The following is a 27,450-nucleotide window of genomic DNA, read 5'->3' on the forward strand; positions in this document are numbered from 1 at the left end:
ATTCAGACTTTATTCCTGGTGACAGTGGGCAGCCAGGGCGGGCAGGGGCGAACTGGGAAGAGCTCAGTAACTGAGACCAAGGAAGACAGTAAGATCTGAGAGCTAGCAGAGGGTTAGGGGTGCTGAGGGGGGACCCGAATCCAGAGGTGGCTCAGAGAATTTAATCGACCACAGGGGTGAAGAAGAGGGAGGTACCAAGGATGACCCAGGCATCTCCCCCAGCCCTCTGGGGGCTTCGATGCCCAGCTTTGCTGAAGCAGCGGCTGCCTGAGTCAATATGAATTGACCAGGACCCCAAGGAGCCCTGGGCCCCTCCCCCCAGGAAGCCCTGACTTGGGGGAGGGTGCTGCTAGCCGGCAGGCCGACACCAGCCCCACTCTGTCCCACTGCTGACCTTTCTCCTTTGTCAGCAGTGCTCTCCATCAATGCACCGGAAGGGCCAGTGCAATCTCTCCCGACTGCCTGGGGCCAGGGCTGGGGGCGGGGGCCCACTGCGTCTTCCCTCTTTTAAGGAAGAGGTTTCTGAAGCCTCTCTGGAAGGCCGGGTGCAGAGGAGCCAAAGCCCTCAGTGCAGATGGGGAGCCTGAGGCCTGAGAGAGGTGGCTCAGGACCCAGCAACCAGCTGCAGGCACAGCCCTGGGCACAGAGAGCCCCTCGGGGGTGACCCACAGCCCCCGAGCTGGCAGAGGGGAGGGTGAAGAGGAGGGGAAGCTGGATGGGGAGGCTGGGTCAGGCCATGGAGGGATGGGCAAGGATATCTGGTGAGAAGAGGGACCAATGAGGTGTGGGAAGGGGGCAGGGGCAGAGCAGGGCTGTGCCCCAAAGTCAGGAAGGGGTCCGGAGGCGGTGATGGGAACAGTTGTGGAGTGGAGAATCAGCGGGACTAGCTCATCAACTGTCCCTGTGGGTGAAAATTAAGAGGTTTCCGGGATGTGAAACTTTGAGTGCTGAGACCTGGCAGTCCCAGGCAAAGCGAAAGGGCTGATCACCCAGCAGGGCTGAACCTGAATTCTGGTTTTCAGCGCTACCACTTCCAGACTGCGAGTGACCTCTCTGGGCCTCAGATTTCTTCCTTTGGAATGTAGAGATTATAGGAGTACCTTGTGTAGGGCTGTCACGGAGATTAAGTTAAATAATGACTGTTAAGTGCTTAGCCTCTGACATAGCCTCTGATACTAATCATTCAACCAAGGGTGGGGGCTGCTCTTATTACCGTGGATGGTTACGACTAACGTGAACACGCGCCCAGGGCTCCCCCCGTGCCAGGCCCTGTCCTAAGCACCACACCAACACTCCTGGTTTAATCTCACAGTGTTGATGGCAGAGGAGCCATTATTATCCCATTTTCAGAGGACACTGAGGCGTGGAGGGGCTAAGCCACCAGCCCAGGTTCTCATAGCGGGTGAGAAGAGAGCCCAGAAAACCACTTCCATTTCCATGGGGCTCACCCCACAGCCAGGGACACGTAGGCCAATGTCAACACATCTGATCATACTGACCAAGGGCAAGAACTGGACAAAATACACAGGTGGGATGGCTGTGGCAGGGCACTCAGAATGTGCACAGGAATGGGCAGGAGAGCCCTGTTTTTGAGGGGTACCAGTCCCTAGTTCTCAGCCTGGGTCTTTTAAGACCTTCCTCTTCCAGTCTACATACATCAACCAAATGTATGAGGCTTCCAGGGCTGACTTACAGAGCAAGAGAAAGGAAACCTCCCAGAAGTGCTCAGGCCTCCTCCTGGCCTGGGGCAGGCAGGGCGGGGTGGGGCCGGGGGTCAGAAGGGAGCAGCTCTCTTGACCTGACACCTTCTCTGTGTTACCTCATTTCATTCCTGCAACGACACTATAAAGTCAGTCACGATGCCCACTTCAGAGATGAGAGCACAGAGGCTCAGAAATGCGCTAAGGTTTCACAGCTGGATTTAAACATGTCCAGCCCTCCAGTCTGGGCTCCTCTTGCCTGCAGGATGGACATGGAGCATGAAGGTAAGAAGCCGCACCTTGGACCACTGTGTTGGACATGGCACAGGTCTCAAGGTGAGCACTGGATAATCCGGAGGAGGAGGGGCACCGGCATAAACTCCAGCAGCTCAAGGAAGGGGCTTAAGCATCCAGGGCTGGAGTGGCCAGCCTGGCAGGATACTGCACCCAGGGAGAAAACGGGGTGGGTGATAGGGTCTGGGCAAGGGCCCATCACCCCAATACTGGGGGGTAGGGAGGCCCTGCAGAGAGCTCTCTTCAGTTTCAGGAGCAATGCCATCCCTGCTCAGACCCCTAGGAAGTCCTCAGCACGAGAAACTGTACTCTCGCGAAGCAATTAGCTTCCAGCACCCAGGAGAAAGGTCGCCGAGGCAGGCAGGCAGGCGATAGCTGGGCAGGGGCCCTGGGAAGCTGGACCCGGTTATTTTTAGCATCTTGATTCGAGAGGGATGAGGCCTGCCTCCCTACCAGGTAAATGTCAGCACCACTGGCGGATCCGCCAATTAGAGTAACTGGAACCAAGGAGGAGAGACTGACTCGGGGCCTCTCCCTTGAGCTCCTCGCCCCCCAGAAGCTCTCCTCCTCCACTCCCTCTTCCTGACCCTGGCCCATCTGCATGTAAGCCTGAGCAGAAAACCCTGGCTCCATCCCAAAAGGAGTTTGACTACCACCTGGAATTCAAGGTGAGTCCTGCCTTGGCCCCATGACCCTGGCCAAGTCTCATGCCTTCTCTTCTCTGATTCTAATTCCCCCCTGGAAAATGGGCCCCTGAGAAGCCCACCTACTATTTTGAGGGTACAGGAGCCAGGGGTCATGGAGAAGCTTTGCTATGAGGCCAGCTCGCCCTTCCTGGTGTGGATGGGCTGTTGTATTATTCCGGGAAATGAATTCAAGGCTTCCTGAGTGGGACCCCGGACCAGCCCCAAGCTGATGAAGCTTGAGCAGCTGCTGTGCAAAGTACTGGGGGGATGTGTGAAATCTTGGGTACCAATAGGCCAAGGGCCCCTAGGTGCTGCTCTGCTGATAGGCAGGGTGAGAGGGAGGATGCTGTGGGTCGTGAACACAACCTGGGCTGAGCCCTTGGCTATGGGGAGGGGCTGCACCCAAGGGGGCATCCTGCACCCACAGCTCCTGCAGCAGCCCACAGGCACATATAGCTCAGAGGGCAGCCCCTTCTCCGTCAGGCTCCGAGCCAGCCCAACGTCTAGGGCAGGGTCATCTACTCCCACCTTGCCCCACACACCTTCCCTAGAAGGAAAGAGGAAACTGGTCACAGGAAGGAGAGGAAGCCCATTGCTCAGCCCACCTCCCCCTCAGACTCTCAGCTTCATAGTCTACTCTGGGAGTTGGATTTTTAGCAAGCAGGAGAGTTCCCCAAGGGCTGAGTCCCCTATCCTCCCTGGCTGCGGAAAACTTCTGGCAAAGCCTGGGTCCCCTGGAATCCTTGGCCAGTTGCCCAGCTCCCGGGGGAAGCCTAGGACCCTGGCACTTGCTCACACCCTCCCCAAAGGTAGGCTCTTCCACTGCGGCCCTGGCCTGCTGTGGCCTGCCTGGAACTCCGAGGAGATCCGAGGCAAACAGGCACAGAAACGGAGAAGGGAATCTCTCAGGGATGTTTAGCAAGTTAGAAACAAGTACAAACTTCCTCCTTCTTCTGCCATCTGGCCTGTAGGGGGCATCTCCAACCTTATTTCCTTCACTGCCCACTCTTGGCACGACTGATCTGTCCCCAGAGTGCCTGCCTCAAAGCCTTGACCCAGCTGATCCCTGTGTTTGGAATGCTTTCAGATCACAATAATGTCCATTCTTCAGGAACCAGCTAGAACTCCACCTCCTCCAAGAAGCCCTCCCTGACTTGGAACCCTTCTTGGGGACCCTGAGAACTCATCCTAGCAACTACAGATCCAAAAGCCTCCTGCAGACTGGTCTCTGGGCACCCTGCTGTGGCTCGGCGAAGGGGGCTGACAGGGGACACGGGGGGCCTCAGGTTTCCAGAGTCCACTTTCCTTCCGCACCCCTTGCATCCTGTCAGCTTTCTGATCAGAGCCTGACTCTGGAGCATTCTCTCTGCCCTGGCCTCCGGGCCTACAACCTCCAGACCCCACTGGGCTCTCAGCGTAAACAGAAGCGAGGAGAATAATAAGGGTCGCAAACCTTAGCAGGAGCTGGTGATTACAGGAGGCGGACTACAAACAAAGCCTTCACAGAGCCAGGTCTGAGGGCGCCCTGCTCTGCTCTCCACATCCCCAGAACTTCCCAGGGCCCCCACTCTGCACCCCCAGCCCCTCAGGGGTGGGTCCTGCCTTTCTGCAAGCACCACGCCCCACAGATGGGTCACATCAGCTGTAGGACTTGGGCCCTGCTGGCATCCACATCCGCCACACAGTTTAGGGTGGCAGCGAGCTCAGCTGAAAGCCTGCAGTGCCATGTTGGGCTCCTTTGGGGTGCACCCTCCATTCTCTGAGCCTCAGTTTCCCCATCGGTCATGAGGGGGTGGGCCAGGTGATTTCCTAAGGCCATTCCTCCCCCACGCGACGGAGATGCTATGATTCAAGTAAAGAGGCCACCTTCACAGCTCCACCCAGTGTCTGCTCCCTGCCCGCAAGGTCACGGAGCCTTTGGACCTGGGACATGGGGCATGGGTGTGGCTGCCCTCACCCTGAGTATGTGGCTCCCAGACCAGAGGAAAACAAACTCTAGGGCTCAGAGAGGGGTGGTGAGCAAACACCACAGGGAGGGAAAAGCACCCGCTGTGAGTAACACCCAAGGAATCCTTCCTGGTGTAGTTCACCAAATCCCTGCTTGTCCTCAGAGAGCCCTGCTGGTGGCCGAGGCCAGTGGTCCCTGGGGTACAAGGGCAGCCCCACACACCACAGACAACAGAAGGCTCCCACCAGACTCTGGGAGGACCAGGGAACCATCCTTTCACCCCCTGAAAGGATGCCTCCTGTCTAGGCCGGCAGCCTCCTGCAACTGCTGTGATGATGCTGTGTGACTCTGGGTTGGGCTCTGGGTCTCTCTGTGTCTACCATGTCATTGGACAGGTTTGTTCATGGCTCCCTTCCAGCCCCACCTCTGGGCTAACGTCAGGCCTGTATCGGGAAGGGGTGCAGACTGTGGCCATAGAAGGCGGCACCTGGGCTCTGCTCCGGGGCAGCTTCCCACTTCAGCATTTGGGCAGACTGGCATCCCTCTGGGAAAGAGGCCCAGCTGCTAGCCCAGGAGAGGTCCCAAGGTGCCTGGGTTGCTGAAGAGGACTCGGTGTGCTGGAGGTTCAGCCAGCGGGGGTACACAAGCCCCCAGCGCTGCCCCTCCCCTCTGCCACTGTCTCTGGGTGAGCTGTGAGCCTCTGCTTCCAGGCCGAGGCCAGTCCCAGCTCCTGGCCTTCACAGAGGAGCTGCCACTGCCCCACAGCCCCCTTTGGCTCCCTGCAATCTGCAGGATCAAGGTCAAACTCTATGGCCCCTGGGAGCTGCCTCAGTACCTGCTCCCAGGTGTGGCTGAATGAAGTGTCCTCTCCCAGGAGACTCCTGATCGATCCCACCAAGTTGTGCAGAGACCCCAGGAAGACCCTGTTTCCTCACTCCTCTGTGTAGGGATCTAGACCCCTCCTCCAGGCAGTCTCCCCTGCCTGCCTCCTCCAGCACAAGGGAAGAGCTGTCCCTCCCATTTCCTACTGCCTTCACCTGCTGAGAGCCTCCACCTAGCACACACTGCTCTGTAGACTCCGTTGACCTCCGTTCAAGTCCAGGGCTGTGCTCACCCAGCACTCAAAGAGGCACTTGTGAATGCCAGCTCCTAGCCCAGTGCCGGAGCCCAGTAAGTGTTCAACCCACTATGACTGATGGAATGAATGGTTCACCAGCAAACATACCTGTGGCTACCAGAGACAGAAGCAGTGGGGAAAACACATATTATGGTGTCAGGTAAAACTGGGCTGAATTTCAGCTCCACGGATAGCACTGTGACCCTGTGTATATTTCTAAACCTCTCCGAGCTTTGGGGCTTCTGTCATAGCTCGGTTGGTAAAGTATCCGCCTGCAACGTAGGAGATCCCGGTTTGATTTCTGGATCGGGAAGATCCACTGGAGAAGGGATAGGCTACCCACTCCAGTATTCTGGCCTGGAGAATTCCAGGCACTATACAGTCACAGGGTCGCAAAGAGTCAAACACGACTGAGCTTTGAGCTTCTTCATCTACAGGTGGGATAATCCAAGTGTCCCTGGGTTGTTGAGATGTTTGAGAATATTGCAGGTTGTGAACCCTGACCTGTCTCAGCAGAGCCTCTGGTTTTACAGACCAATGAACCGCTGCTCAGAGAGGGACGGTGACTTGTCCAAGGTCACACAACAGGTCTGCAGCAGGACTGAGGCTTGAACTAAAACTTTGCTCGACGGGCTTGGGGGGGGACAATGGCCCACCTTGCTGACCCAGAGGGTCCCCCACCTCGGGGAGGAACGACTAGTGGGCTGTGGACTGTATTTCCAGCTTCAGGTTGGGTGAGGGGTCAGTGCTGGCTGCAGAGGCTGGGGGTGGACAGGCCTGGACTGCTGGCAGTGAATTCCAAGGAGGGAAAGGAGTCTGTGCATTCCCAGCTGGCGCTGGAGACTGACATGCACGCCACATGGGGACCCTGGAATTCAAGCTCTGTGTGGCCATGGCCAGGCCCACCATGAGCTGGGCTTGGCACTCAACGTCGTCGAAACCAGCCCCAAACTTGCCTTGTGCCATGTAGCCCTGGAAACGTGTTGACTGACAGCTGATGGTGTTCATGCTGTCAGTGTGAAGCCACAAACTCAGGGCTAGAGGGGCTGTCAACCCAGGTCCCTGCCTACAGAGCTCTCATCCACAGCTGTTTGGAACTGCCTCATGTGACACCCCAACCCCCGCTGTCCCCCTACAGCCTCTCTGAAATGACAATCCAACCACGTCTCTCCCTGTGTGCCCACAGCCCTGGGGATCAGCCCCATCACTCAGCCCCACCTGCTTGCGTACCGTCAATGCCGTGGAGCGCTAACCTCATCCCAGGCACTGCAGCAAGGGTTTATGTGGATGACTTTATTGAATTCCTCACAACTCAGTGGGGTTAGTTCTATTATTATCCCTATTTTACAGATGAAGAAATGAGGCACAGAGAGATTAAGCCACGCTTCTAAAGTTACAAAGAGAGGAGTGTGAAGAGTCTGGAAAACCCCAATGCCGAGGCTCGGAGTCCATACCTTTCACCACATCTATGCCCTCTGCACTCATCCACCAAAGGTGTGCTGAGTACCTTTAATGAAGTGCCAGCCGGGGGGGCAGCTGTCACGGCCCTGACTAGACATTCTTCTGTGTCCAGCTGGGTTGGCTGTCATGACCCAGACCTGGCTCCACTTTGCCAGGCTGAGGGAAGCGGGCCAAGCCACTCCCAGGGGTGGGTAGGGCTGGGGGCTTGTGTACTCAGCTGAAGAGACCTTCAGCCCGCTGGGTCCTCTTCAACAGCCGTAGCACCTGCGGGGCCTCTCCTGGGTAAGGGGCTGGGAGAGCCCGTCTTCCAAAATGCTGAAATGGGAAGCTGCCTCGGAGCACAGCCTAGGTGCCACCCTCTGTGGCCACTGTCTATATCCCTTCCCGAGGTAGGCCTGACCTCAGCCCGGGAGCTAGGCTAGGGATTGCAACTCTGGGCCTCTGTTTTCCAGTCTGGCAAAGGGCATAGGACCTCTCAAGGGCTTTCTCAATGGCCTGATGGGGTGTGAAAGAGCTTACACACTGTAAAGAACTCTACAGTAACAGGTCATTGTAGCTACAGGAGCGGGTCACAGGGCGGAGGTCAGGAGGGCAGGCCTGGGGTCAGAGAAGGCTCCATAGCATCTGGCCCACAGAAGTGAGTTTGCCAAACAGAGAAGGGCAGGCAAGGGGCAACAAGGCAGAAGGCTCTGCAAATAAAACACAGAGCAGCCCCCAACCCCCTCTGCCCTTGTGGATTAGGCAAAGCACACAAACACCAGGTTTCCAAAGTGTGTAGGGACAGGGCTCAAAGGCAGACAGTGCACACCGGGACACCCCTGGACACCACTGCTTGCTGGGGGTGGGGCTGGCATCCCACCCTCACCGAAGCCACCGTCCCCAGATGCTTGAGATGAGCTGGATGCTGGCTCCACTGGGGCTTCTGCAGCTGGTGGAGAGGGCAACATCTCTGCCTTGGACAGATGAGTCTCACAGGGCGATGCGGGACCTGCCCAAGGTCACTGGGTCTGTCAGTGACTGGCGGAGCCTGCATGTGAAGTCCGTTCTTCACTTATTCTAGGCAGTGCTGGCTTCATGGGCAGTTGCCTGGGGCCCCAGGCTCAAAAGGACCCACTCTTGGTTTAATGTTCTATGGCCACCATCGTGAAATCCTTAATAATTTTTGAGTGACAGGCTCCACAATTTTGTTCTGAACCAGGCCCTGCAAATTATTTAGCCAGACCTGATTCTAGGAGATTCTGGTGGACATGTTGGGAGAGGAAGTAGAGGGCCAATAAATGAACTTTTTTTCTTTAACTAGAGGATAATTACAAAATAGTGATGGTTTCTGCCATACGTCAACATAAATCAGCCACAAACTTTCATTTCTCTGGGACTTTGCAAGAGCCAGACCTTCTGCTTGGGCTTCTCTTTTCTCCTTTATATCAACCTAGCAAATTTTTCCCTGCCTTCCAATGCTCAGCTCACTTGTCACCTCCTGGGGATTCTTCCCAGATCTCTTCCCTCACCAGAGAACATACCAGTCAGAACTCATGCCCCCTGTGCCATGGTCCCTTCTCCTTGGAACACATCCCTCCCTGTGTATGCATGTGAGTGCATCCCTGTGTGTATGTGGAGATACCATGTGTCCTGAGAACCTGTGTCTGTGTATCTGTGTAAAGAGTCAACACAGAAGTTTGTGAACGTGCCTCTATAAGCGTACGTGTGCAGCAAGTCTGTTTGTGCACATGTGTGTCTATAGTGTGCACGAGTGAGGTCTGTGTGTATACGCATGAGAGGGAGTGTGCCTCTGCAGGTTTCTGTATGTATCTGTGCACACACAACCACTCATGGCTGTGTGTGCACGCACATCTATAGCCCCTTAGCATGTAGGGACAGGTTTACAAGCACACGTTGCCTGTGTAGAGTACATATGTACACGTGTTCATGGACACAGGTATGACTATGGGGTAGAAGACCCCTCTGGGACTTGTATGTGTATCTGTACTTTCAGATGAAAAACCTCATGTTCACGTGCAACTATAAATGGTCTTCTTTCTCAGGAAAATCTTAGTCCTCTCAGAGACATTCTGGATCATAACTTGGGCTACCTTCTCCAAGATTTCCTAGATTCCAGCCTCCCCATACTCACATGAAACTCCAGTGTTAATCTCATCCCACATCATGGCAGCCTTCCTAACCTCATGCTTCCCACCAGCCAACTGAGGACACCCATGATCTCTTGATGCCCACCCACAAGAAAAGACCAGCAGAGAGGGGGCAAGGCCAGGGGCAGAATGAACCAGAGGTCAGGACGTGGCGCACTGGAGCCACACAGACCTGGAAGTGAACCCCATGGGGGCTCAGCCAGGAGTGCGGCCTTGGGCATGCTCCTTTCAGACCACAAACCTCAGTTTTCTCGCCTGTACAATGGGAAGGATAACAGCACCCACCTCACAGGGCTGTGATGAAGATGAAAAGAGTGAATAACTACACAGTACTTAGCACAGTGCCTGGCATACAGTTAAGTGCTCAGAATGTTAGAGGATATTATTATTATTTTCATGAGCTAAATGAGAAAACGGAGGCTTTCAAAAGCGAAGGGACAGGGCTACCCAACACTACACTGGGAGTTGGCAACTGGATAAAACCTGAAGTTCAAGTGCCAGACTAGGGTATATCCCTTCCCACAACCCTCCATTCTCTGGCTCCCTCTGAAAGGAGGATGCCAAGGAAAAGTGAAAATTAAGAAATAAACCCCTTCCCCTAATTCCTCAGTGATGACAGCCCAGCTCCCGCTTCTCTAGGCCCTGAAACAGCACCAGCCGCTTGGACTGAGTCCCACACCTGCAGACACCCAGGGTCAGGGCCCAGCTCATTCTGCTTACCTGCCAAGGTCTCTGCTGACCACGGGGACTGGAGGCTGCTAAGGGTGTCAGGAAAAGGCAGTCACAGGGGAAGGAAGCTGTAGCCCCAGCAGTCCAACCTGGCTGAGCAGAGCTGCTGCAGGTCCTGTGGAAGAGAGGAGAGGGTGCAGTGAGCTCCAAGCCTGAGCCTGAGGGCCCCGACCCTCTTCACCCACCTCTAGGTCCTGCCTGCCCAGGCCCCTCTGGCCATCTCCTGGAGAGTTGAGCAGGCCCACAGAAGTGGAGCCACCCTAGAAACTGGATAACTGGATGCTGTCCCCCTCCTCCACTCCAAGTAAAGGTCAGAGGTCCAGAACTGGCCCCAGCACCAAGGTCAGCTTCTCTGTACCCTGTCCTGCAGCTTCGGCCATGCTGGGACACCCACCACTGTGTTGCAGTCAGCCTAGCCCCCTGGAACCCCATCCTTTGGATAAACCGGGTACTCTGTCTGGGTCAGCCTAGCCCCCCTGGAACCCCATCCTTTGGATAAGCCGGGTACCCTGTCTGGGTCAGCCTAGCCCCCCTGGAACCCCATCCTTTGGATAAGCCAGGTACTCTGTCTGGGTCAGCCTAGCCCCCTGGAACCCCATCCTTTGGATAAGCCGGGTACTCTGTCTGGAGCCCTTTCCCACATGTCTCTGTCTTTCAAAGCCCCACTCTGCTCAGAAGTTCCCATGGAGCCCTCACTGACCTGCTGCTCCTTTCTTTGTTCATCCTGCAGTGGCTTGGGTCCAGCTGACCATGTTCCCTGCCCTCCCCCCAGCCCCAGCTTTCTATTGGCCGGGTTCCCCTGTGAGCAGAGCTCCTGGTCATCAGGAATGAGGTCTAGTTTATGTCTGTCCTCTGAGGCTCACAAGGCCACAGCGACTGCTGGATGGATAAATGGAGGGATGGATGGATGGATGAGTGGGGCAGTGAAGACAGTCAGTAAATAAGTTGAACAAAATGGGCCATTTGACATATGCCCTAAAGTCCAGAAGCCTGCTGAGCTTTCCACGGGCCTCCTCATACCCTTGCCCCTGTTAGATTCCAGAACCCAGAGTTCAGGGTGGTGAGACCAAAGAGGCTTGGGGAGGTGGACTCCCTTCTCTGCCAATTCACATATGAGGAAACTGAGGTCCCGATAAGGGAAGGGTTCCCATTGCAGGGTTCCCAAGGTCCCATTGCAAGAAAGAGCCAGGCCAGAAATTAAGCCCAAATCTCCTTGTCTTGTCCACTGCCTGGAGGCAGCCACGGCAGTCCCTTCCACCTCCTGCATCCTCATGTGTCAGTTCATGCAGGCACCTAGCTTCCCTGATTGTTGGGGGATGAGGCTAGCTGTAGAAGGCGGACTCTGGGTAAAAGAGGGAGGGCAGTAGAAGGGCTGTGGGATAGGAAAAAGTGCAGTAATGAAGATCAAACTCAGAAAAGAGCCATCTGGTCTGATGGTCCTCCTTTCCCAGCCAGGAGGCCTGAGGCTAGAGGCAGGCCAGAGAGGGGACATTACAGGGAACCCTGGGGTCAGAGACACCTCTCCAGCCCACATTCAGCTGGGGGGCCTCTCCAAAACCCCCATTAACCACTTCACTGTCCTCCACAGAGGTCTTCTGGGCCTCCCAAACACGGGTTGGTGGGGCATGTCATGGGCACCACCTTGAACAGTTCGCATGCATCCCCTAGCCTGTGGTCTATCCTCAACCCAGCATTTTCAGCTCCACAGAAATGTGTGCATGTGGTCACCCAATGATGCATACTAGAATGTTCACAGCAGTGCTAGTCAAAACGGCCCAAGAATGAAAACTTCACAAATGGTCATCAACTGTAGAACGGATAAATCAGTGTATCCACACAATGAAATACAACACAGCAACAAAAACAAATAATCTGCAACTATATCCAACAATACAGGTAAGTATTATGAACATAATGTTGACCAAAAAAGCCAGATACAATGGATAATATACTTGTGTATTCAGTCACTTCAGTCCTGTCTGACTCTTTGCAACCCTGTGGACTATATAGTCCTCCAGGCTCCTCTGTCCATGGGATTTTCCTGGCAAGAACACTGGAATGGGTTGCCATGACCTCCTCCAGGAGATCTTCCTGACCCAGGGATCGAACCTATGTCTCCCGCTTTCTTTCCCACTACACTAATAGGGAAGTACCGAGAATATACTTAAGGAGTCCACTTATTTAAAGATCACCTGATGAAGAGCCGACTCATTGGAAAAGACGCTGATGTTGGGAAAAATTGAAGGCAAAAGGAGAAGGGGATGACAGAGGATGAGATAGTTAGATAACATCACCGATGCAATGGACAAGAATCTGAGCAAATTCTGGGACATTGTGTAGGACAGAGGAGCCTGGCATGCTGCAGTCCATGGGGTAGCAGAGTGAGACATGACTTAGTGACTGAACAACAGCAACAAGAATAGGCAAAACTACTCTAGCCTGGGGTAGACTAAATACATATGGCCAGATTCTCTGCAGCTGCTCCTATCAAAAGGCGAAGTCCAGGGACTTCCCTGGTGGTCTGGTGGCTAAGATTCTGCAACCCCAATGCAGGGAGCCTGGGTTCAATCCTGGGTCAGGAAACTAGACCCCACGTGCTGCAACCAAGGGATCCCATATACCCCAATGAAAATCGAAGATCCTGTGTACTGCAACTAAGACCTCGTGCAGCCAAATAAATAAATAAAATAAATATTTTTTAAAAAGGGTGGAGCCTATCCTCTATCCCTGAATCCAGGCTGACCACGAGACTTGTTTTGACCAAGAGGACTTGGTGAAAGTAGTATTTTGTGACTTACAGAAACTAGGTCTCAAGAAATCCTGCTATTTCTGGTTTGGGCCCTCTTGGAATGTGGCCTGGCCAGGGAAGGAAGCCAGTCTACCCTACTGGGGGATGGAGGAGAACTGAGGCTGCCCAGCCAATAGCCAGCACAACCTGCCAGATGTGACTGAGGCCATCTTTGACCATCCTGTCCAGCCGGCCTTTCGGGTGACTGGAGTCACATAAGCCCAAGGGAAACTGGCAAAGGGACTGCTCAGGCAAACCACAGAATTACGAGACATAATAAATGGCAGTTGTTTAAGCCACTAAGTTTCGGGGTGGTTTTGGGGGCAGTAATAGATAACTTATAGTATACTGTTGATATTGTAAGGATAATGTAGTCATTATCCTTGCAGGGCAGCAATGACTGGAAGGGGGTATGTTGGGGGGCTTCTAGGGGATCTGGAATGTTCTGTTTCTTGATCTATATGTTGGTCACATGAGGGTATTCATTTTGTGAGAATTTGTTGAGCTATGCTTAGCATATACACACTGTTTCAGCATGGATGTAATACTTCAGCTGAAGCTAAAAACAAACAAACCTTCCATGGCTTTCTGCCCAGGCAGCCAAGATCCAGCCCCGCCCTGGCCTGCTGGCCTCACCTCACTCTCCTCTGCACATTCACAGTGCCACCTTACACCTCTGTGCTGGGGAGGCCCCTCCCTTCCTGCCCAGCTTCAAGCTTGAGGGCAGGAAGCACCTCCTCCTGGAAGCCTTCCCTGACTGCCCTTGGCCTTGCCCGAGTATCCATATTCATACAACTATCTCTCTGGAGCTGGAATTTCCTGAGCACAGATTTAAGTCTGTCCCTTCAGTCTCCCCAGCTCTTGGAACTCTCCAAGTGGGAGCCCTGTAGGGTTAGGGGGCACCCCTTTTCCTATTTATTCCCCTAGGGTCACAACCTCCACAGTGGAGCTGTGATGATCAGCCAGGCTTTGGGGATGAAGGGGAACAGGGAGAACTGGTGATCACAAGAAGGGTCATATGTCACCATCTCCTGGGAACCCAGTTTCTCCCAGGTAGACCAAGGGCAAGGCTAAATTTGGGGGTACAAAGAGGGTTTACAAAGAGGGGGAGGACTTAAGGAGCCACCCATTTGTAGCCAGATGGTGACACCTGTGAAAGGGTACTACTCCTTCCCTCTTAATTATCTAGTGAAATAAAGTGCACAGCAGGGCCGACGGGCAGTCAGCACTGCATCTCTGCCAAAACAGTGGAGAGTGGTAATGTCAGACACATGGGCATCAGCTCTGCTAAAATCCTTCCATACACTGACTCCGTGACTGTGACTCAGGTGGGCACCAGGGCCTCGGTCCTAGATGCCCCTCTCTGGGCCTCCTATTCCATCTCTGCAGTTCCAGCTTTGTCCTCAATGGATGTGTGGCCCTGGGGTAGCCCCCTCCAACCTCAGCCCCCTCCACTCTTATCCCAGAGATCGGCTTAGTCAACAGTCTCTGATGAGTCACATTTTTCTTTCCTGTGGGAGGGCTGGCCCCTGAAAGGCCAGGGAATCTTTCTGCCTCCTCAGAGTCCCTGCCACAAGCAGGCGGGTGTGGCCACTGCAGGCCATCGATGGCAGGCCACTGCACCCTATCACCCACCTGCCCCTGGGAAGGGGGTGCTCAGGCCTGGAGGGGAGAGTCCATCTCCACCCTCATGCTTTCCCTGGTACCCAGATTCTTTCACTAAGAAAGGAAGCTCCTTGCCCAACAAGGAGGCTCAGAGAAGCCAGAGCGTTCACGATGGGAGATGGAGACCCGGCTATTTGCCGGTCAGCTTCGGTCTGTCCTGTGGCAGAGGTAACTTGGTGTGAGGAGCCTGTGAGGGCAGCTGGCTGGGTCCAGACTAATGACAGAAGGAGCTCTGGACTGGGGTACACCTTCCCCAAGCAGGTGTGCCGTCTCAGAGTGGTGAGGGCCCTGTCCACAGAGGCGTGCAAGCCGATGCAGTGGCCAAGTGGTGCTGTGAGCGCACAGGAAGCGTCGGAACTGGAGCTGAACTCTGTATTTCCCAAACTCCTCTGATGATAAGAATCACCGGGGCTGCTCGTGAAACCCACAGCCTCCCAGGCCTCTCCCCTGAGAATGGAAGTCTGTGGGTCTGGAACGCAGCCCAGAAATTTAAATTTTTAACAAGCCCTCCCAGGTGATCCTGCGCATCTGTAAAGCTTGAGGGGAACACCGGCAGATGACCTTCCAGGTCCCTTTGGGCCTTGAGATGAGTGATTCTGAGCCCCACACTCCACACCTCCCGTACCCTATCTGGAAGATGCGGCTGGCAGGAGACTAACTGCATCATTAAAATAAAAATGATTTAACAGCTTTAGGAGGGGCAGAGATGTCAGGGGGAGGGCGGTTCTAGCCCCTGGTGGTACCGGCAGCCGCTCCCTCCTTGTGCCCCTCGGCCCCCCAGAGTTATCCAGAAAAGCTCAGCATTGGGGAGGGGGTGAGTTGACAGCTGTTCAGCTGCTGCTCAGCGAGACCCGGAAAAGCAATTATCTTGCTCTTAGCAGAAAGGCACTGGCTTTACCCGCCCCCTCCCTCCCACCTTCACACACACACACACACACACACACACACACACACACACACACACACACACACACACACACACACACCCCAGGCCGAGACGCTGCTGGCTGGCTCTGAACCCACCTCCCCCTAACCCCACCAGCCCCCAGATTCCTCTGACTCTCAAACCTCCATCCTCAGAGCACATTTCCAACACTTAAATCATTTAGCCCGCTAAACCGGAGACGGCGAAATGGGTGCTATTTCTTAAAAACATACAGAGAGCGTATTAAATTATTGATAGCCATTAAACAGGGGGAAAAATTAAACAGCTCTCAGCTCTTATCAATCATTCATGCAGTTTCCACTGGGGTGTTTTCTGGAGAGTGATCACACGGGCAGCCCAGGGAGCCGACTCCTGCTGGCAAGGAAGGCTCTGGCTGCGTGGAAGCGGGGAGGGGGCCGCTGCAGCCCCCAGCTACTACTCAGGCAGGCAGAGGCTGAGAAGGGGGTCTGGTGGGGGGTGGGGAGCAGTCAGCCTCTCACTTGACTGCCCCCCACCATTTTCACCACGTTATTAACAAAAGGACACTCTGATACCGCTCTCAGGAACCCCCTTCATTAAATCCAGCCTGCTCTTATTGAGCATCTAGTATGTATCAGGCATGCAAGGTGCACAGATAAATCAGCCTCAAAGCACTCACGCAAAGGTGGGAGGGAGCCCTTTGAAGGAAAACGTGGTTACGCTACGTTGTGATAGGAGCTGCTGTGGAGGTCAACTCCGAGGGTGGCTCCAAGGAAAAGGGAACCACTTTGGCTGCAGTGGGGTTGTTAAGGAAGGCTTTGCCACCGAAGTCATTCCTGGGTAAATTCTCACCCAGAGCACAAACCTGGGAAGGGCATCCCAGGAAAGCTGGACAGCCCTGGCAGAGGTCCGCAGCCTCGCTGAGCCTAAGTTGAGCATTCCATCCTGTCAACAGCCCCGCAGGTACTGGCCATGTGGGCTCAGGGGCTTGGCCACAGTGTGTGGAGCAGGGAGCCGGCCGTCACCTCAGCCTCTCTTCCAGGCCCTGGTCAAATCCAGGCCAGGCCAGGGGAGTGATGCATGAGGCCAGGCCCCCACTGAGCGCTGACGCTGACGGGCAGGAGGTTGGGGTTCACCCCAGCTGCCCGGGGCAGCGGCACCTCCACCCTCGCACAGCAGATCCATTTCCTGGCTCTGACTCAGGACACCTAAGCCAGCGCGTGACGCAGGCCACGGAGGCTGCAGGGCCGGGGCAGCGCTGCTCTCCCAGCCTCAGACAGGCCTGGCAGAGCTGTCCTCGGGCTCCCTCCTGTCGCTGAGCTGTGCCAAGGACCAGGGCACCAGGGCTGTGGGAGCCAGCGGACACTCGATACCGCCCCACCTCTCCGCTCAGGGACCGTCCACAACCAGGGGCCATCTGAGGCTCTGAGGCCAGGCCAGGCTGCCGGCTGCTGCAGGGAACAAAGAGGCCAGGCCCACGCCCGCCAGGACCCTGCAGTCCCAGCCCCCCCGGAGAGCACGGCATTCTTGAACGCCTTTCAGGAGCTCTCCTTGCTCAGGAGCCCAAGCCGGGAGCTGGGAGGAGGCCCTGCCAAGTGTTGATAGCACCCTCTCCAGAGAAAGCTGCTGTCGCGGGGAAACATTCTGGGGAGAGTAGCTGTTTACCACCAACGCCTGGGACTGTCAAGAAATAATCAGAAGAAACTGAATGTGCAAAGTTGAAAAGACATGTAACGGAAGCCCCCTCCCCAAGCCTGGGACTTTTCAACCTGGAGGACCAGGCTGCTGTATATTTTGCCTGGTTTGGGGAAATATTCTTAAATTTGCATCAGGGTGGAGGAGGATGTGGGAGGTGATATACATACAGTCAGCTAAGGACTGGGAGACCACGGCCCCGAGCACCATCATCAGCCTTGGCCTCTCTGGGCCTCAGTTTGTGCACGTGCAGAGTGACAGATACCCATTCGACCTTCAGGAAGACCATGCGGTCTGAGGGGACAGGGTTAGCCTCCAGGCTATCTCTCCAGTCTGTCAGGAACATGCAGTTCCTTAAGATGACCTGAACATGCCACATGCTCACCTGAAGACTCGGAACAACGGGGCTCAGCGAGTCTGAAAATGTCAGCACAGACCCGTACATCTGTCAGCAGCACACGGCTCTGCCGGGTCCCTGCCACCCCACCTGGAGTGCTGCACGTGATCTGTTCCCTCTCATCCACCACCACACCTGTGTAGGGCTTGGGCCTGAGTGGGCACAGAGCAGGCTGTCAAGGGAGGTTTGCTGACCGGCAGAATCAAGACTCATATGGGCAAGTGACCCCCCCCAAATTCCAATCATAACATCTATCCCTATTCAGGCAGCAGCCCTGACTCCCCACTGCCAGCACCTCCCACTGCCAAACCCCCAAGTCTAAGTCCTTCACCTGGGAGTTGTGTCTGAACTTCCAGATGTTTCTTACAGCCTCTTTGCTCCAGCCAGAGAAGAACGACTCAATCTCCCCTGTCCATTCATGCTCTGGGGCCTTTGCACATATTATTGTTTTCTTTCCTACAGCCTAGTCCTACTCCAGGTCAAGCTCTATGTCCCCCTTTGTAACTGTTGTCACACTTTTCACATTACACCAGACTGGTTTCTGTTTGCATCGGCTCTGCACTCAGCGTGGAGCACCATGAATGCAAACAGGGCTCCTTCCATCAGCACCTCGCCCAGGGGGTCAGAGAGGGGCCTCTAACTTCACTACAGTTCAACAAGCACCCCAGCCCCCAGCCTGTAGGTCAGAATCAGTTCCTCCTAAGGGCTAACCAGCATCACTACAGCTGTAATTGTAAAAGCCATTCCCTGGATAGTGGGGGAGATGTCCTCCGCCAAGTGTAAATGAGACTGTACTCTTGGAGCTCCCGGAGCCAAGGGAAGGGGCAGGCTTGGGAATTTCCAGGCAAAGGCCAGCAGAAATTGGCCACAAATGAATCATTAACTCTCGAGTCGAGAGCTCCGAGTGGCCGGTGCCAAGGTCTCGGGCTCTGGCCTGTGTGGGCCACTTGGCCTCTCTTGGCTCAGGCCTGAGGGTGGCCCCCCCTCCCTGGCCATCTGCTTCACCCCATGGCCACTGGTCACTGACAGGCGAGGCCATCTGGACCAGAGCGGCCCAGATGTCTTATGGGAGAGGGCACGCCTTTCCCCAGGAATGACTCCAAAGCTTTGCCACACACGTCTGTCCTTCTGAAGTGCTGTCCCTTCAGTGAGCTAAGTCCCCTCCTCCTTTAAGGTCTGGCTCCAGTCTGGCCTGCCTCCTCTCTGCCCTGCCTATCTGGGCCCACCCTGGCCCACCACCTCTGAGCGCCTGTTGCCTTGGCTGTGCCTGCCCACCCTGCCCTGGGTGCAGGGGCTCATTCCTTCTGCACGATGGGGACTTGGCCCCTCTCCTGGACCCCGTCAGCCAGTCTGAGGCAGAACACAGGTCAGGAAGCCCACGTGTGATGGGGTTGCCCATGGGCTCAGTCTGCAGCTAGCAGGGTGAGCGCCTGGCTGGCCGTGGGGTCTTCGGTCCTCACCTGACTCAGGGACAACGTCAAGTCCTGCTCCAGGCCTCTTTTCAGGGCTTCTGGCAGTGAGGGTGCAGTTCAGGCAGGTCTAGACATGTCTGCCGCACTCCCACTGGAGAGCCAGGGAGTTGTGGGGGGCCTGGCACCCTGATTCCCAGGAGGCAGCAGAGGTCAGCACTGACCACCTTCCACCTTAGGGCACCATCCTGCAGGCTAAGGTGCAGTTTCATCACAGCCCCTGCAAACTGCCCTAAAGAGGCACCCTAACTCTTCTTGGGTAGGGACTGATGGAGACAAAGTCTCAAAACACAGATTCTATTGTAATATGATGCCAATACATCATTCACCTGTGTTTCTGAACTTAGTGTCCACCTGCCTGGCAATAAAGCTGGCAAAAATAAGAACAAATACTGCTGACTCGAGCGTTTACTTTGTGTTAAGCTCTGTGCTGAGCTCGACACACATTTTTCATGAGTCCTTCCATCCCACCACAAGGTACCTACTATTAATATTAATATGACTGCTTGAAAGAGGAGCAGTCCACGGTTCCTAGAGATGTGGATGAAGATGGGGTAATGTGCCCATGTCCCAAGGCTGGAGTGTGGTAGCTGGGGATTTAGATGGAGCATCTGACCTGGATCCCCACACAGCACCTAACCCCAAGGACCCTGAGCCCCTTGTCTTGCGCTCAGAGATGGAAGACGCCATGGTGCCCTGTGATCACCACCCCACTCTCTTCACAAAGTCCTTTTCTCATCTGATCCTAAAAGTAGCCCTATGAGATGGCCAGTGAGGGTTATTATTACCATTATGTGTGTGTGTGTGTGTGTGTGTGTGTGATAGTCGCTCAGTCATGTCCAACTCTGTGTGACTCCATGGACTATAGCCTGCCAGGCTCCTCTGTCCTTGGGAGTGAGTAGCCATTCCCTTCTCCAGGGGATCTTCCCGACCCAGGGACTGAACCCAGGCTTCCTGCACTGTAGGCAGATTCTTTACCATCTGAGCCACCAGAGATGGGGAAACTGAGGCTTCACGGGGCAAGGCCTTGACTTATTATCAGCTTTTACAGCCCTTTAATCCTCACAGCAACCCCACTAGGTGGCTGCTGTTAAAGCCACTTTGCAAATGGGAAAATGCTGAGGATGAGAGAGGCAGAGGGAGCGTGTCCCACATGCTGGGGACGGAGCCTGGGCTTATGCCCTGATCTGCTTGACCCATGACATAGGGCTGTCCCCAAGGCTTGGGCCAGAGTAAGTGTAGGCTTGTGAGCATGGTGGAGAGAGGTGACTGAGGAGCAGGACGTGGGGGCCTGGGGATGCGGGCTGTGTCCCTCCCTCCCAGCCTCACACTGCAGGGATGGCAGAAAGACGAGTTGCTCTGAGAAAGATCCCACCTCCATTTCCCCACAGGAGTCCTGGGCGGAGGCACTCTGGACTTGTTTACCATGGTGGAGTCTTACTGATGAGTCCAGTGATCAGGCTGAGACATCTCCACCAGCCACACGGGTCACCGTCTGCAGGTGTTAAGGGTGGATGGCATCCATCCGAGGAAAACAGGATGAGGTAGTAGCTGCAAGTCCATAGGCATGCCCAATCACACCCTGACACAAGCCACACACGTGCATGTACACTTCCCTTACTAGTGTCTGCAGGCTCCTGGGCACACGTGCTCACCGGTGTACACACTCATACCCAGGACAGCACACAGCTGCATTCGGGGCAACTGGGGGGCCCGAGCAGGGGCATGGACAGCTCTGACGCACGGGCAGGGCCCCTGCAGCTCTGGGGCCCAGGAGAGCGGGTGCGGGGAGCAGGTGGGCAGGTGGCCATCTGCAGAACCATGCAGGAACTCGTGGCAGCCGCTGCGCTCATGGGGTTGGGCCTGTCCAGAGCAGGCCCATAAATCAGGAAGCAGCCTGCCGCCAGCACTAAATCACTACCTCTAGGACATGGTGCTTAGAACAGAGAAGCAGCTGGCATCAGGCCCAGGCCCACCGTTGGGGTGGGGGCTGGAGGGGACATGGTATGTGGCACCCCCTCCACCCTGTGCCGCTGCCCCCTCCTGCCCTGTGTCTGCCCGCCTTGTCCTAAGGGCAGGGGCTAATTCCTCCCGCAGTCAGACCTTCTCTCCCACTCGATTCCTGCCTCCCCCTGGCCTTTCCTCCCATTCTACCTTTCTTCCTCTGCTCCTGGCCCCAGACTCCTGAGTTCACCCCCTACGTTGAGTGCTGCCCTCCCACTCCGAGGGCAGCACTGAAGGCTTCTCCCAGTGTCTAATGCCTTAGGACCTCAGAGGGCTGGGGTTGGGGGCTGTGGAGAGTCCACTTCTGGGCAGGAACACGGGGGTGCCATCACCAGACCTGGGCTGTGAGCCCAGGGGCACTCCCAGCTGTACTCCCCAGAGTTACCTCCTTCTTCCTGGCCTCGAGTGCTCCACTTTCCAATCTGTAAAGTGAGGACTGACTGGGGAGAGACCTCCTGGGGCTGCCTGCCCTGAGGATCTGAAGCCCAGGGAAAAGAGCCTCCGTGGATGCTGATTAATTATGATTATTAATAACACAACCATCTGTATCTAGTGGTGGAGTGAGGATGATTAAAACTGGGCTCCAGGCTCCAGCCGCAGAATACATGGGTTTCCAGGTGGGCTAGGGTGTCACCCCCTAGGCCTGCAAGCAGATCCCTAGTGGCTATATGTCGGGGAGGGGCTGTTTATACTGCACTGCACGGACGGATACAAAGAGGAACGACATACAGGAAGGCAGACAGACAGACGGTGGGGAGCTGGCTCATCAGCTGATGAACAGTAGACAATTACCTTGTGCCAAGGCTCTGGGCAGGACTCTCTCTGCCTACCACTAGGACAGACCACTTGGTCTTCCCATCTCTCCTCAACCTTCGCCTTAGCCTGCAGCAGAGCCAAGAGGACTCGACGATTCCTCAGTGCTCAGCACAGCGGGGGAGCCCGTGCACTGCCCAAAGGGGTGAGCATGGCCAGCTCACCCTCGAGAAACTCACCCTGAGCCAGGCACTGCTAACCCATTAATTGTCACAACAGCCCCATGTGATATTTACGCCCATTTCCTAGATGAGAAAACTGAGGCACAAAGAAAATGAGTGTTAGTCACTCAGTTGTGTCTGACTCTGTGACCCATGAACTGGAGCCCGCCAGGCTACTCTGTCTATGGAATTCTCCAGGCAAGAATACTGAAGTGAGTTGCCATTTCCTTCTCCAGGATATCTTTCTGACCCAGGGATCAAACCCAGGTCTCCCACATTGCAGGCAGATTCTTTACCACCTGAGCCACTGTGGAAGCCAAAGAGATAGAGGAATTTGCCAAAGGGCATATGGCCAGGAAGCGGCTGAAATGCAAAGCAGACCATTTGGCTTCAGAGGTCTCATCTACCCGGGTACAAAGATTCCAAATGAATGAATGAATGGATAACATTTAAACAGCAGGATACATAAAGATTTTTTTTGCTAGTTCATCTGATAGTTCATCTGCTTTAAACTATCTCTGTGAGTGGAAGGCAAAATGGCCAGAAAATACATGTCATGGGTTCAGGCTAGGTCTCCAAATTATAGGCTGTGTGACTGCAAACAAGTCACTTGCTAACTCTGGGCCTCAATTTCCTCACCTGTAAAGTGGTGGTAAGTGGGGCTGCCTCATCTACTGGCCAGCTATGAAGGCAACGGTAGAGAGTTCTGAGGGTGATGATGGGACATGATCGTAATGTTTGAATACACAGCAGCCAGGATTCCAAACCAGAAACCTGTACACATGTTCTGTTAGGAACCCCAAGAACAATGGACAAGGGATCCGAAACCTTGGCAGCACATGATCTCTGGGTCTGGTCAAGGCCCTCCTGGGCACGTACCCTGTGCGCAGCCCTGGGCTGGCCATGATGGGGTGGGGGTGTGGGAGGCACACAGGCACACATCACGGTCGTGTCTGGTCATCACCCTCAGAACTCTCTACCGTTGCCTTCATAGCTGGCCAGTAGATGAGGCAGCCCCACTTACCACCACTTTACAGGTGAGGAAATCGAGGCCCAGAGTTAGCAAGTGACTTGCTTGCAGGTACACAGCCTATATATAATTCAGAGACCTAGCCTGAACCCATGACACATATTTTCTGGCCATTGTGGCTTCCACTCACAGAGGTAGTTTAAAGCAGATGGACTGTCAGATGAACTATCACACAAGACCTAGAGTAACTGAGATCTCTGTGAGGGGAGGGGCCGCAATACCTGCTGGGGCTTGTCTACACCTGGCGGAGGTAAGGCCTGGATCCCAGGAGAGGAGGACTGTGTTGTGGAGTTAGTGGTCACCTCCAAACACTGTGCCGTCGCAAGAGATCTCATCCAAAGTTCTCCAGCACCCTGCCACTCCTCTATGAGGAGACAGAAGGGTAACGGAGATAAAAAGTTCACACAGGTGAACAGGAAGGAAAAGGGACCCCCTGGGTGCAGACCCGCCCCCGGCCCCACGTTTCCTAATGTCTTTCTGGCTTCTGTCATGTCCTTCTGCCGTCTAGCCTTCCATTCGCTTAATATTTGTCTTGAAATCTACTCACAGATTTTGCAAAAATACATTTCTAAAAAAAAAAAAAAACTTTGTAAGATTACTGTAAGTATGAAATTAGCCTCACTCACCACAAACAGAAGTTAAACAGAAAAACAAACGCAGAGAGAGGAAACACTGGCATTACTTTGCTGCCTGCCTGCTAGAGTCTGCGAGCCTCACCAGCTCTCTCTGTGGGGGAGAGAGAGAGAGAGCAGCAAGGGGCCTGGGACTTGGCGGCTGCCCTCCACACGGCCAGGGGGCTGGACAGGGCCGGGGGCTGAGGGGTTTTCTCTAGCTGTGATGAATGCCGCAGCTGAATCCTGACGGTCACCAGTGGGTACATCTGAGGAGCAGCAGCACCAGCTCTCAGAGGTGGTGGGTGATATGTCTCTGTGACACAGATAAGGACACAAGAGGCTCCGAGAGGTGAGCCCACCAGCCTGAGGTCACACAGCAGTGAGTGGCCGAGCCAGGCCTCCCGGCTGAGCACAAGGGTCTTCCCCTTCTGCCGCCACCGCGGCCTCAGTGCACGCGTGGAGTCACTTAGGCGGAGCGGAGTCGGCCTGGCCCGCGGCTGGCTCAGTAACGGCTTTTACACCTGAGGTTAACAACAGTGATTTAAGAGGTGATTTGTCTTAATTTTCGGGGAATCAGTTTTTCGGGGAGGAGATAACTAACACGTCGGGCTCGGGAAGCTAGTCTTTTTAGAAAATATTTATAGCATTTCAAGACAGTTTGGTGGCAAACGGATACAGCATCTGCTATTTTCCTCACTTTCTACCACAGCTCTAAAACCCGGAGCAGTTACAACACACACACACAACACAACAACAGCAACCACATCAATGCTGATAGGAAATCAAAACCCATCTCTTCTTTGAGAAATAAACACAAAACCGGAGTGATTTCAGAACTGCTCCCCACCTTGGGTTAAAGCCCCAGCGTGCCTCCACTGACACTGAGAAAGCCATGGCCAGTGGGTTGGCCCCCAAGGCCACGGCGGGGTTCACTGCTTCCACACTTAGGTTTGGCAGGGCTCCCAGGCCCGGGATTGTGGCTCTCACAGGAAGCCCCAACAGCAGAAGTGCCCGCCCCTGAAATGTGGATTCTGGTTGCAAACTGGAGAGGGCCAGGGAGAGGGCAGCCACCAGAAACTGAAGATCTTCCATGAGCAAGGGCTGAGCTGAGGCCTCCGCATGGTCCCGCAGCAGTTATTCATCCCTCTGAGGTCAGTGATGTTTATCACTCCCATTTGGCAGACGGCAAAACCGAGGCTTTAAAAAGTCTAGAGAGCTTCCTGCAGGCACAACCGCTGGTGTGGTTAGCTGGGCCCTTCGACCCTCCACAGGCGCCCGGGCGTTCCGGCTCCTGGTAGCCTCTATCCCACACTCATCTGCTCCCCATGTCCCTGTAAAGTGTTTCCACAGTGCAGCCGCCAGACTTTGCTCACACCACGACCCTAATACCAAACCTCTGCAATCAAAGCTGGAGGCATTGTTGCTATAGGAGCCCGAGGACCTCCTGCTCCATCCTGGTGTCTCAGATGGGAATTCCGAGGCCCAGAGATGGGAGGGAAGGGGGCATGTTTGGGGTCACACAGCTGACCGATGACAAAACGAAGGGGAACCAAGTTTGCTGTTAGAAATCCTAAGCATGTTGCTACTTCCACTGTCCTGGACATCCTGATCCAGATACATGGGGGGCCGCTGCTACTTCACAATAAGAAGTCAATCCAGTTGGGCACGAGGCATGGTAGTGACACCCAGGGCTCAGTCAAAGGCAAAGGTATGCCAATATGCCCCAGAAGGGTGCCTTCTGGCCCGTCCAGCCCAGGCTTTGGGGCTGAGCCTTCAGGCCTCTCTGCACCAAGTGCAGGAGCTGCCCACCCCCACCCAAACCAGTCAGCCGGAAGGGCTTTGTCCATGAGGCACTGAGATGAAACCCCAGGCCAGGCCTCAAGGGAGCACCCGCCCACACAGCCTGGCTCAAGACTGGCAGAGAGCTCCTGAGGAGGAGAGCTGTGCCAGCCTGGGGCCTGGGGTGCCCCCTCGCCCAAGTGACCCTCTCCACTTGAGCTTGGATAGTCGCCTGTGCATTGTCTAGAAGAGCTTTCCCCCTGCCCCAGGTCCTCCTCTCCCTCCACTCTCCGGGCACCAGCCCCTTCTGACCAACTGCCCTCACCTCCCCACAGTCCAGCCATCAAATCCCAAAGTCAAGGAGCCATCCCTGATTCTGAGGCTCCTTCTCAGAACCATCTGCCACCTCCATGGGTTCACCTTTCCTGCGCTCTAATCTGCCCACCACTCGCCAGCTCCTTTGCCTGGGTGAGGGCAACAGCCCCTCGCTGACTTCCCATTCTCACTTCCTTCCTGCTTTTCCCTATAGCTGTCAAGCAAATCTTTTCCTGTTTTTAGTACTCTCCAAGGCTTTCCCATGGACCGCATACCCTGCTCATCTGGCCCCTGCCCATTTTACCAAGTATACTGCTTACCCTCCAGCCACTTTTCCCTGCCCCAGGGCCTGTGCACCTGTTTTCCCCTCTAACCACCTCCTCTCTCCACTGTGACTGGCTCTGTTTTCTTTGTTTCTCAGGGGTTCCTTTCTAATTGCTCTTGTTTAAATATGTGCCCTGTTCCCTCACCCCATGTGTGCGTACATGCTAAATCACTTCAGTCATGTCCGACTCTTTGTGACCCCATGGCCTGCCAGGCTCCTCTGTCCATGGGATTCTCCAGGAAAGAATATTGGATTGGGTTGCCATGCCCTCCCCCAGGGGATCTTCCTGACCCAGGGATTGAACCTGCACTGGTAGGCAGGCTCTTTACCACTAGCGCCACCCGGGAAGCCCACCTCCCTCACCTCAATCACTCCTTAACACATCACTCTGTATTACTCCTCTACTGCACATTGTAAGCAGATTATTGTTTATGCAAGTGCTTGTTTATTATCTGTCTCTGGCCCCGACCCTGATGATGTTAGCTCCAGGAGAGTCAGTACCATATCAGCTTGGCTCCTTGTTCTATATCCAGTGGCCAGAAGAATGTCTGGCACAAAATCAATGCTGAGTGTTTGCTGAGTGAATGAATGACCAGCCACGACCTTGTTAAGCTCACGCTCAACTCCCACCAGCCAGGTGGGGAACGATCCCACTTCAAAGATGAGGGCGTGGATGAGATGCTGAGAGCTGTCACACCCATCAGAGCACACCAAGGCGACAGTGGCAGCACGTTCCTTTGGGGCCAGGCCTCCTGACGCCCAGACTGGGGAAGGGACAAGGATTAGGGACTAAGAACCCACAGAACAAAGCATGAAACTGTGTGGCTCCAGTATCTCTCTTGTAACATGAAATGTCGCCTCTCTGCAAACCACATCCTGCCCCCTTGTGAGCTGGTCTTGGCCTCAGCTCCTGGCTGTGGGCAGCCTCCCTGAGACTCCCCCACTCGGCTCAGTCTCTTGGTGGACCCTAGAATTCACTGGCCCAGCCCTGAGGCTGGTGGGAGGGAGGGCAGAGGGGCAAAGAAGGCCCCTTCTGCTGGGTGGGGCAGGAGGAGGGGGCTGAGCCAAATGCAGGTCACGCTGCTGCACCCACAGCCCTCCCAAGGCTAAAAATAACCCTGTTTACACGCTTCCAGAACTGGGATTTCTGCCTCCCTGTCAGGAGCGGTTCAGGACTCTACTAGGTCCACGCTTCCCAACGTACGTCTTACACTCGGGCTGGGTAATGCTGGCCCAGCACACGCAAGGAGCGGAGCTTTTCTGGGTTTAATTCCCTGGGTTGTTTTAGGTTGGGGGGAATAAAGAAGCTGCACAAGCTGATTCCATCAGGAGAGTGCTTACTGTTGGCAGACAATCCCTCTTCCCGGGGCTTGGAGACACAGCTAACACAGGAGCCAAAGAGAAGGTGG

General features: G+C 54.9%; 1 long non-coding RNA gene across 3 annotated transcripts in view; it reads right to left on the bottom strand.

Annotated features, from left to right (window-relative positions):
• Nucleotides 1-27,450, bottom strand: part of LOC138986119 (uncharacterized) — a 69,872-nt gene that overhangs the window by 9,474 nt on the left and 32,948 nt on the right. For all 3 annotated transcript variants that reach the window (XR_011463015.1, XR_011463014.1, XR_011463013.1), the window contains exon 3: nucleotides 10,074-10,197. This is a non-coding gene — a long non-coding RNA (uncharacterized lncRNA). The remainder of the gene's footprint in view (nucleotides 1-10,073; nucleotides 10,198-27,450) is intronic.

Source organism: Bos mutus, chromosome 28 (assembly GCF_027580195.1).
Source record: "Bos mutus isolate GX-2022 chromosome 28, NWIPB_WYAK_1.1, whole genome shotgun sequence".
Classification (NCBI taxonomy): Eukaryota; Metazoa; Chordata; class Mammalia; order Artiodactyla; family Bovidae; genus Bos; species Bos mutus.